Here is an 8,405-nt window from a genome sequence, read left to right as displayed (position 1 = left end):
TTTGTTTGAAGGTAGTAGCAGAAGCAATTATGCAGCAGCTGTGGTATAGTGGCAAAAGCACTGGTTTTAGTCAGAAAATCTCACTATCTCAGCTCTGCCAGTTAATAGGCATTTGGCTTTGGGGAAGTCACATAGATTCATTGCATCTCAATTCCATAATGTAGAGAATAGGGGAGGTATTAGTCTGGCTGGTTAGCTGCTGTAACCACAAGTTTAGTAATTTAACACAATACAAGCTTATGTCTTACTCATACCACAGTCCAACATGGCTGTTCCTGTTCATGAGGCTCTTCTGCACAGCTCTTCTCCAACTTGTGACTCAGGGGCTTAGGATCCCTCCATCTTATGGCTTCCTCACCCCCTCCACCCTGCAGTCCTCAGAGTTCTCCCCTTTTGGCCAAAAAGCAAAAAGAGAGAGCATGTTAAGGTTTGTGCAGTTTTATGGTCCAGGCCAGGAAGTGACCACATCCGTTTTGCCCACATTCCATTGGGCAGAACCCAGTCACATGGCTGCACCCAATTAACTTCAGGGGAAGCTGGGAAATTTAGTCCAGCTGTGTCCCAGTGGGGGAAATCCAATGGTTTGGTTTACCAAATACCTAGTCAGCCTTTCTAACTATATATACTATAACAATACAGTTGTTTCTAGAATTAAGTCAGATAAGTAAGTGCTGGTGCTGAGAGCAGTGCCATGTACATGGTAAATATGGAATGTGAGTTTTTGTGCCCTGCAAAGGGTGCCTGGGAGAACAGATGCTTCAGGAAGGAAATGTAAATTGTGGGTTGTGAGAGAAGTTCTCCTTTGTGGTTTCTTTTAGAGTGTATCAGGAAACAATATTCAGTAAGAAATAGTCCATTAGAATCAGTAAAAAAATACTTAAACAGAAAATAGTCCATTAGCCCTGGCACCCTTAGGAAAGAGCTCTTTGTCTGACAGACACAGAGCTGCTTCCTGGCTCTGATAGAAGCAGTGTCCCTATCCATCCTCATCTGCCTTTGCTGTTTCTTTTCCAATTAACTGTCCCCCGCCCACCATCCCCAAGTGACACACACTAATTCCCCTCATAGAGGATTATAATGGGGGCTGAATCAGGAATGATGGGTGGGGAGAGGGGATTAAATCAGGCAAGATAATTTAGAGGAATAAATAAGGCAATATAGGTCATCTAAAGGAGAATTAAATGGAATTTGGCCTGAGAGAAAGGTCCAGACTAATTCAAACCCTTGTGCAACTAAGTATGCAAATCAATTGAACAGAGAGTAGAGGGAATGCTGATGTAAATGTTTTGTAGTGAAGTAAGACTTTGTTGACTCCACATGTTAGGGTCTTTATGCTTTTCCAATCCATTCCCCCCACTATCCCCATCTGATGATGGGAACTTAATTAGGATTAGAAGAAATTCCACCTCCCTTCCTGTATATTTCAGGGCTAATGATTTTTATTAGAACAAGTATTTTTTTAAGACATAATAAGAAGATTATTCCTTCTCCCTTTCACCAGTTCAACCCCTACCTTGGAAAAAACAGAAGAAGAAACTATTTACTGATGTACACTGCTTTTAGAGCCATCCCGGGAGACAGATACATCTCCATTAAGCGTCCAGTTGTTGAGAGCTGCAGTAGGCTCAGTAATGAACTCTGTGATCTGAAAACTGGGGGACTGGCTGGGAGGGGGCTCTAATGGCGGCTTGGAAAGCAAGCCCCTGTCTGAAGATGTCCAAGAATGGGTCATTAGAATAAAGATGCTGAGCTATATGTGTCAAGGCCAAGGGGCAGGCTGCAGAGAGTGATGAATAGGGGTCATTTGAAAGAAAAGACATGACAAGTTAAAGGGAAATGATTGTGGCTCAGAACTCAGACCTTTTATCCAGCCATGAGCTATTCTTGCTCTGCTTGGGGGAGGGAGGGCTACAGGCTTCTTCTGCTTCAGAGAATCATGAAAAGGAAGAGAGGTCTGGTCTTAGGGTATATGGGAGGACAAGATGAGGGCAGGGGAGGGCTCCGCTCAAGAGCTAGAAGGAAGCTGGAAGAGGAGGAGTTGGGGAAAGAGCACAGCAGGAAGTGTAGAGAACCAGGATTCAGGATTCTAATCCTACAGCCCTCAGGATCTCTGTTTCAGAAAAAAGAGGAATAAGGAACCAATGCATAGCTGTCTTACCATCAGGGTGGAGAAGTACTCTATGACTTCCCTTCCCTTTAACTGGTTTTGCTTTCCTTTGTGGTGGATTTCTTATGAAAGGGGGTTGCAGAGTGTGGTTGTTGAAAACCTGGGTTTGAATTCCAATTCTACATTTGTTAGCTAGTTGAACTTGGGGAAGTTCATCAGCTTCTTTAAGCTTCAGGGAAGGGTGAAGATTAAAAGAATAATGTATGTAAAATAGCATAGCATACATAATTCATTTATCAAAAGTTAACTGATACTGTAAAAAGTGCTTAGTTTGACCCAGGAACTGACTGGAAATTTGGGAAGGCATTCCAGACAGGGTGATAGAGTTGTCCTTCTGCAAACAAAATTCTGAGGACTGTTCTCATGGGATTTGCACCTATTTGGAGACAGAAGATGTGAGTTCCAGTCACAAGGCCACCATTAACAAGCTGTGAGCCCTGCAGGCAGCCCAAGTAAGCTGTTCAGGGCTCAGGTTCTCATTTAAAAATAGGGATACTACTAAGTGCTTGATCTGCCTCAAAGGGGTCTCTGGCAACCTCAAGAGCACTTTGTGAAAGGCAAAAATCCAGGCAAACACTAGGGGTCACTAAGGGGAGTGACTAGTGCACTGAGCAGGATGGTGATCCCTGGAAGTGAGAATGGTTAGGGAGAGAGAAGAGGAGGTGGGGAGGGGGCAGAGAGTGGAAGAGAAGTTGCTAAGAAGCTGACAGACAGTAGATAGAGGGGTCAAGATCACTCTTGGATTGGCTGGAGGTCAGGGTTATAACCAGGAAGGACCAAATCCCAGGTACAAGTGTAACGGTAGGATTTCTGTGAGAGACTGTTTTGAGCCACATGGGCTGAAGGTCATAGGGGTGGAAAATGTAAAATAATGATAATAAATAACATTTATTCAGTTACTCATTATTCATTTATTTAACAAATCTTGAGTGCCCATGATGTGCCAGGCAAGGTTTTGGATGCTGGGGATACATACACCAGTGAACAAAACAAAAAAGAATCCTTGTCCTCATGGAGCTGATGGCCTAAGCAGGAAAATAGATACATTAAAATTTGTTTAATGTTTATTTATTTATTCTGAGAAAGAGAGAGAGAGAGCACACTAGCAGGGGAGGGGCAGAGAGAAGGAGAGACAGAATCCCAAGCAGGCTCCTCACCATCAGCGCAGAGCTTGACGTGGGGCTCGAATTTATAATCTGTGAGATATGACCTGAGCTGAGATTAAAAGCTGGACGCTTAACCGACTTAGCCACACAGGCACCCCAATACATTTTCAGCACAAATATATAAAATGGGGCAACTGGAGAGCCACAGTTGGACCCTAGCCTCACATCATATGGAAACATTAACTCAAAATGGATCAAAGACTAAAGTGCAAGAGCCAAAGCTATCAACTCTTAGGAGAAAACATAGTCATAATCTTTGGGACCTTGGACCTGGCAATGGGGTCTTAGTTATAACACCAAGAGTGCAAGCAGCAACAGCAAACCAGATTAATTTGAATTTCAAATTAGAAACTTTTGTGTTTCAAGTTATGCTCCCCCCCACCAAAGTGCAAAGACAACTTACAGTTTTTTTGTAACCCTGCTCTAAAAAAAATAAAATCTATTCACTTTTTTAAAAAACTCACAAGATGGGAGAAAATATTGCAAATCATATATCTGATTAGAGACTTGTATCTAGAATGTATAAAGAATTCTTTAAAAATGGGCATAGGATCTGAATAGACATTTCTCAAAATATGCTGCACAAGTGGACAATAAGCACATGAGAAGATGCTCAGCATTCTTAGCCCACCAGGGAATGCAAATTAAAACCACAATGAGATACCAGTTCACATTCACTGGGATGGCTATAATTAAAAACAAACAAGTAAGCAAGCAGACAAAAACCTTAGAAATTACCAATTGTTGGGGCATCTGGGTGGCTCAGTTGGTTAAGAATCTGACTGCTGGTTTTGGCTCCAGTCATGATCTCACCATTTGTGAGTTTGAGCCCTGCCTGGGGCTCTGCGCTGCCAGTGTGGAGCCTGCTTGGGATTCTCTCTCTCTCCCCCTCTCTCTGCCGCATCCCCTGTTCATGCACATGCACTCTCTCTCTCAAAATAAATAAGTAGAAAACTTAAAAAAAAAAAAAGAAATTGTTGATTGTTGGTGAGGGTATAAAGCGATCAAAACACTCGCACCCTGCTGGTGGGAATGTAAAACGGAGCAGCCATTTTGGAAAACAGTCTGGCAGTTCGTCACAAAGATAAACACAGAGTTACCCTATGACCCAGCGATTCCACTGCTGCATGTACCTGAAAGAAATGAGAACATGTCCACAAAAAAATTTGCATATGAATGTTCATAGCACATTATTCCTAATAGCCCAAAGCTAGAAACAACCCAATTTTCCATCAGCCGGTGAATGGATAAACAGGGTGCACTACAATCTTGTGATGGAAACTTATTTGGCCACAGAAAGTCCTGGAGTCCTAACACATGCTACAACATAGATGAACCTTGAATATATTATGCTAAGGGAGGGAAACCAGTCATAAAAGACTATGTATTATACAATTCCATTCATGGGAAATGTTTACAATAGGCAAATATGGAAGAAACGAAGTGGGTTAGTGGATGCTGCGAGTTGGTGGGAAATGAGGGGGGCGGGGCTTTGGGGAAGCCTTTGGAGGTGATAGCTAAAGGGTTTTCTTTGGAGGTGAGGAAAATATTCTAAATTTGATTGTGGTGATGACTTGCACAGCTCTGCAGAGTCTATAACCCATTGAATTGTACACTTTAAATGGGTGAATTGTTTTTTTTTTCAATGTGTTTTTTTTTTCTTTTGTTTTTTTTTTTTTTGGGACAGAGAGAGAGCATGAACGGGCGAGGGGCAGAGAGAGAGGGAGACACAGAATCGGAAACAGGCTCCAAGCTCTGAGCCATCAGCCCAGAGCCCGACGCGGGGCGCGAAATCACGGACCGCGAGATCGTGACCTCGCTGAAGTCGGACGCTTAACCGACTGCGCCACTCAGGCGCCCCCAGATGGTGATAAGTTCTATGAAGAAGAATAGCTGGGCTGTGGTCAGGGAGGGCCTCTCCAGGAAGGTAACATTTAAGTGCAGACTGGGAAGAAGTGAGAAAGTAAACTCTACAAGATTATCAGGGGAAGAATGTTCCAGGCTGAAGGAACAAGTGCAAACCCGGAAGGCACAGAGAGTTGTCCAGAAACTGTGAGGAGGCCCTTGTGGCAGAAGCTAAGTGAGGGGGAGGAGCGGAAGTCTCCCAGGTAGGCGCAGGCACCGTCCAGATTACATAGGATCAGAAGGACTGAGGTTGCCGCTCGGATTTTATAGTTGGTGTAATGGGAAGCTATCGTAGTTTTTGAAGCAAGCAAATGATACACGTGGCTTCACATTTTTAAATGACTCTTGCTGGGGGTGGAGAACAATGTGCAGAATGGTGGAAGCAAATGGAGAGTCTCTGTGGGAAGAAAAGGCCCTGGTTTGTAACGTATGCTAATTCCTGTGGTGTAAGTATTCCCGCTGTGGCCACTTTCAAAAGAGCACCAGTTTGACAACAGGCTGGAAACATTCCTGAAAACTGAGCAGTAGGCTCTTGGGAACCAGTATGGGCTCCAGCACACCCCTGGTGGGGGGATATCGATGGAGAGACTTCTAGAGCAATAAAATGGTGAGACAAAGTAATTGGATTTGGGGCATATTTTGAAAGCTTCCTCCTATTACGAACAAGGGCAAATGGCATTCTTGCTCTATCTCATTTAATCCTCATAGCAGCTCAAAGCCCCTGTTGGCCCATAGAGGACCTTTGAACAGATTAGAAAAAGACACCCCTTGCTCTGGATGTGAGCAGCCACAGCAGGGTGTGTTGTGTGTTGTGTGGAGTATGGGTTTGGCTTCAGCCCCACTCACCCCAGCTGCCCTGTGTAGGGTACAATCTGCCAATTCATAACAGAGCATCCCTTTGACAGAGTTGACAAAGATGCTATCGTGTGACTCCCTTTTTATTATGGATGAGAGATTGGTAGTCCAAATTAGTTAAGAAACTCGCCTGAAGTGGGGGAGATGGGATTTGTACCCAATGTATTATAGCCTGACACCCCAAACTGAATCTGAACACCCAGGCTGTCGTACCTGCCAGATTGCAAGGGCAAGGAGGTGAAAGGAAGAGAAAGAACAGAAAACCCAGGGTTGCAGATTTTTAGGGCAAAATTTTATCCTTGGAGTTGTGGCTACGCAAGGTAAAGAGAAGGGAATTACAGTTTTTAATTTCTACTTTATGTATCAAGTATTCCAAATATCTTCACATTAATTTGGAGAGAAGAGAAATTTTGGTTTAATTTTATTGTTTTTATTTTTTTTAATGTTTTCACTTATTTTTGAGAGAGAGATAGAAACAGAGCATGACTAGGGGAAGGGCATAGAGAGTTGGAGACACAGAATCTGAAGCAGGCTCCAGGCTCTGAGCTGTCAGCACAGAGCCCAAAGCGGGGCTTGAACTCATGAACTTCGAGATCATGACCTGAGCCGAAGTCGGACGCTTAACCGACTGAGCCACCCAGGTGCCCCTTGGTTTCATTTTAAAGAGGAGAACACTGAAGCTCAGAGAGGTTAAGAAATGTGCCTAGGATAAAACAGTGAGTGGCGTCTGGGGCAATGGCCCCATATCATTGGTCAGGAGCTTGAGCTACCAGCAAGCAGAGGTGCCCTATTCTTTCACTGTGTCTACCCTTACTCTGAAGGTGATAGGCACATTTATGGCCAGGGAGCAAGTTGGCCACTTCCTGACATATTTTAGGAACCCAATATCACGGCAGTATGGGGTTTGTTATTTACCAGCCACTCCAGTTGGGTACTGGGACTGCGGTGATGAACCAGCATTGTCTCTGACCTTGTAAATGACTCTGCCCTCCTCTCTGTGTTCTCATTTACAGTCTGGGGCACAAATTCCATTTGCTCACTCCCTATCTATCCACGGCTTTCAGGAAAAGCAGGATGCTCACATGGTTTGACATTTCTCTAAGCAGCTGTGGGAAATAGAATCTGGACACATGGAAGCTGTCAAAAATGGAAACTCTCTCTCCTGTACATAAAATGTCACTTTGCCCCTTCCCCTGCCAATTCTCGAGCTGACAGAATCAGGAACGCCCACTGCAGGATTTCTAGATAGCTCCAGGCCAGCCGTCCGCCTGCACCCACTTCTCTCTATTCTGGACAAGAGAACAAGGACCTGGTTTGTGAGGATGCGGGCACTTTCCTAGAGCAGGGCCCCTTCCTGGCTTTGGGAAGGACCGGAGGATTAGGCTGGAAGTTTTTTTCATGGAAATGGAATTCAAATTGGAACCTTATGTCTGGTTTCTCTGTACTGCAGAGCATGGCCTGAGCATAGCCCCCATCAGCCAGATGTGGCATTCTGAATGTGGACTCTCTGATAAGCTAAGCATATGCCTGCTCCCTAAATGAAAGGCTGCATGCATATCTTATTACTGAAAGGGCTCACTTCTGGTCATGAGATAGTGAAATACAAAGCCCAATGTGTGTGTTTGGTGTGTGTGTGTAAAAGGGGAGCCGCGCAGAGTTAGCTCTGCATTCAGGAAAGCAGACAAATAGGTTGAGCACTGGGTCCCCTGAGCTTGAACATCTTACTTCCCAGGACAGAGTCCATTCTAGCAGCCAAGTGATTTTCTACAAGTTACTTGACTTTCAGCTAGCTATTGCTGCAAAACAAAGTACCCAGCTCCTAGTGACTTAACACAAGGATTTGTTATTGTTATATGCCACAGTTCTGTGACTCAGGAATTCAGATGAATCACGGTGGGAATGTCTTGTATCTGCTCTGATGTCTGGGGCCTCAGCTGGGATGATTTGAATGACTGAGTCCTGAAGCAGCTAGAGGCTGGTGGGAGACTCTCTCTAAGTGTGTGTGTGTGTGTGTGTGTGTGTGTGTGTAGGTGTGTGCATATACGTATATACTTTGCCCCCTACTAGATAGACTCTCCTTGGGGTCAGGATTCATGATTATTTTGTTCAAAATTATATCTCCAGGGCCTCTTGCAGTACTTGGTACACAGAAGATGCTCAAAATTGTTTGTGGAATAACTGCACGAATTCCTCTGAAGTCTCCAGTATACATGGCAAAAGACAGTGGGCAGTGACAATAGGTAACAAAGAACACTCTCAAGGACCCTTCTTTTTGTTCTCTTCTCAGATATAGACACTGTTCAGCTCGCCCT

This window comes from Puma concolor, chromosome B4 (assembly GCF_028749965.1).
Source record: "Puma concolor isolate L17-30 chromosome B4, mPumCon1.1.hap2, whole genome shotgun sequence".
Lineage (NCBI taxonomy): Eukaryota > Metazoa > Chordata > Mammalia > Carnivora > Felidae > Puma > Puma concolor.
Note: the sequence above shows the minus strand (reverse complement) of the source record.